The sequence below is a fragment of the Procambarus clarkii genome, chromosome 11 (genome assembly GCF_040958095.1).
Source record: "Procambarus clarkii isolate CNS0578487 chromosome 11, FALCON_Pclarkii_2.0, whole genome shotgun sequence".
NCBI lineage: Eukaryota > Metazoa > Arthropoda > Malacostraca > Decapoda > Cambaridae > Procambarus > Procambarus clarkii.
Genome location: NC_091160.1, coordinates 34,420,440 through 34,423,626, shown reverse-complemented (window position 1 = coordinate 34,423,626; position 3,187 = coordinate 34,420,440).

Below are 3,187 nucleotides of genomic sequence, written 5' to 3'. Positions count from 1 at the left end.
AAATGAGCATTTAGCCCGCTGTTGACGAGGACAGGCTACGACTCGAACACATGAAGACACCTCATCACTCTTCAATAACAGCACCAACGTCATCAAAATATGGTGTAAAGCCAATTTTATCTAAAATATGAAGGAGAGCGGCAGTTTGGTAGTTTAACGAGCGTTTGAGCAGTGGTTATGAGGGTTAACGACCATCTGGTCAACAGTTACGACCCTGGGTTATGCAAATCAGGTACACAGTGTCAATCTTCCATAAATCTTAGAGAAAACAGCTGCTGGAATGGGTTTAATATCTGTCTTGGATGTTGTCATAGATTCCGTGCTACTCGGAACACGTTCCAAGTAGCACGGGCTATGGTGAGCCCGTAGTGGACTTACCTGGCACAGGAGCGGGGCAAGTAGCACAGGCTATGGTGAGCCCGTAGTGGACTTACCCGGCACAGGAGCGGGGCAAGTAGCACGGGCTATGGTGAGCCCGTAGTGGACTTACCCGGCACAGGAGCGGGGCAAGTAGCACGGGCTATGGTGAGCCCGTAGTGGACTTACCTGGCACAGGAGCGGGGCAAGTAGCACGGGCTATGGTGAGCCCGTAGTGGACTTACCTGGCACAGGAGCGGGGGCTGTCTGCCTTAGACCAGCTGCCAGACCAAATATTGTCACCCAGTGAGGTACTGTACCAGTGAGGTACTGTACCAGTGAGGTACTGTACCAGTGAGGTACTGTACCAGTGAGGTACTGAACAAGAGAGAGAGTCAGATGGCTGGCGACAGACTGTGTTAGAACTGTTCTGGAGTGGAGACTAACAGGAAGAGAAGACACTATATTAACCAATTATGTCCGGAAGTAAAGACGGAACTGGGGAAAGGAGATGAGACAGAGAGGGTGAGGAACATGAGACAGAGGAGAAGGAAGGTGAGAAACGGGAGAAATTTGAGACGCAAGTCTTTCAAAATCCTTAGTGTGTGTATGGAGAGAGAGAGAGAGAGAGAGAGAGAGAGAGAGAGAGAGAGAGAGAGAGAGAGAGAGAGAGAGAGAGAGAGAGAGAGAGAGAGAGAGAGAGAGACAGACAGACTTAAGCAGACAGAAAGCAGGAGGAGAGACAGTAAATCAAGAGAAATATTTGACAGTATTCCACACAGACACCTCCAGAGGATCATCCATCTTGCCTAGTGAAGCAATATTTTACCAGACGATGGCCGCCCGCACCCCGCCCACCGCCCACAGGGCCCCCCACACCCACAGGGACCCCCCACACCCACAGGACCCCCCACACCCACAGGGACCCCCACACCCACAGGGCCCCCCACACCCACAGGGCCCCCCACACCCACAGGACCCCCACACCCACAGGCCCCCCACACCCACAGGGCCCCCACACCCACAGGACCCCCACACCCACTTCCACACCACGAGCCTGAGGAACCAGAATGGAACCCTGTAACAATAACTTATATCACAGGAGGACCTTCACCTGAGGCAGGGAGGGTGAAGAGAGAGGAGAGAGAGAGAGAGAGAGAGAGAGAGAGAGAGAGAGAGAGAGAGAGAGAGAGAGAGAGAGAGAGAGAGAGAGAGAGAGAGAGGGAGAGAGACAGAGAGAGAGAGAGACAGAGAGAGAGAGAGAGAGAGAGAGAGAGAGAGAGAGAGAGAGAGAGAGAGAGAGAGAGAGAGAGAGAGAGAGAGAGAGAGAGAGAGAGAGGCGAGAGAGGCAACAAATGAGTGAACCATGGCCGGGGTTCGAAGCCTGACAGCTGCTCCCTCACGTCTACGCCCACACACTCCTGCAGCTTAGTCTCAAGGCTTACGTAATGGTCTCAAAAATTAAATTTTATTCAGAAAAGGATGAAGGTGGACTAGGAACACTCTCTTAATTGTGCTTTCTGGGTTGAGCTTCGGCTCTTTGGTCCCGAATCTCAACTGCCACGCAATTGCTGTGTACGTTTCTGAGGCTATTGGGCTCAAATGTAGATATGGACTCTACGCTGCAGCTGCATATCCCAGAATTGGTCTGACATATGTGGTATACAAGGTTCTGAATTATTCCTTACACGAGATTAAGATAGTTTTGATGTTAGGCAGCCTCGCATATGCCGATGATGATGTCTTCTTGATGTATGTTTCAGGAGACAGGTTCGGTGTAATATGAACCCTTAAATCACTCTCTCTCCGTTTCATGGAGGATTTCATCTGCCATGAGTCCGGCCTCTTGCTCCCTCCACCTTGCGTCATTATTTTGCAATTACTTGTGTTAAACTCTAGTGGCCATTTGTTGAACCATTTTTTTTTCAGTTCAGATCATCTTGTAGCCTCTGGCTACACATTGCCAGAGGCTTTGTGTCTTAATCCTCCGTCTTAATCCTCCGTCTTAATCCTCCGTCTTAATCCTCCGTCTTAATCCTCCGTCTTAATCCTCCGTCTTAATCCTTCGTCTTAATCCTTCTCGTAATGTTTGCATCATCAGCACTGTTGTGAGGAATGAGTATTTCCTCTGGAAGATCCTTTACATATACAAGGAACAAGATAGATCTAAGAACTGAACTCTGTACTCACCTATTTGTACTCACCTATTGTGCTTGTGGGGGTTGAGCTTTGGCTCTTTGGTCCCGCCTCTCAACTGTTAATCAACTGGTGTACAGGTTCCTGAGCCTTATGGGCTCTATCATATCTACATATGAAGGGTCCCACATATCTGTGGGACTCTGCTAGTGACAGATGTCACTCTAGGACAGTACTTCGCTGTCTTCAGGTACTCCCTTATCCACTGGAGTACCTTCCCTGTCACTCCTGCCTGCTTCTCCAAATTGTGTCTCCTTTGGGGGTACTGTATCAAAGGCTCTCTGGCAATCCAAAAATATGCAGTCTGCCCACTCTTTTCTTGTCTAATTCTCGTCTCGTGGTCCTGGAAGTGTACTAAATCTGTGAGACAAGATTTATCGTCCCTGACTGATAAAGATTGATAAAGATTAAGCCACCCAAGAGGTGGCACGGGCATGAATAACCCGTATATCGTCCCTGAAGCTTGTAGTGTGATACAAAACTCCTTCTCTCCAAAAGTTCTACAAGTGTGTTCTCACAATCTTCTCCATCACCTTACAAGCGAGAGACACTGGACTGTAGTTCTAGGTCTCCTGCCTGTCTAAAATCTTATATATTGAGACTACAATAGCTGTTATCCAACTTTCTGGTAGTT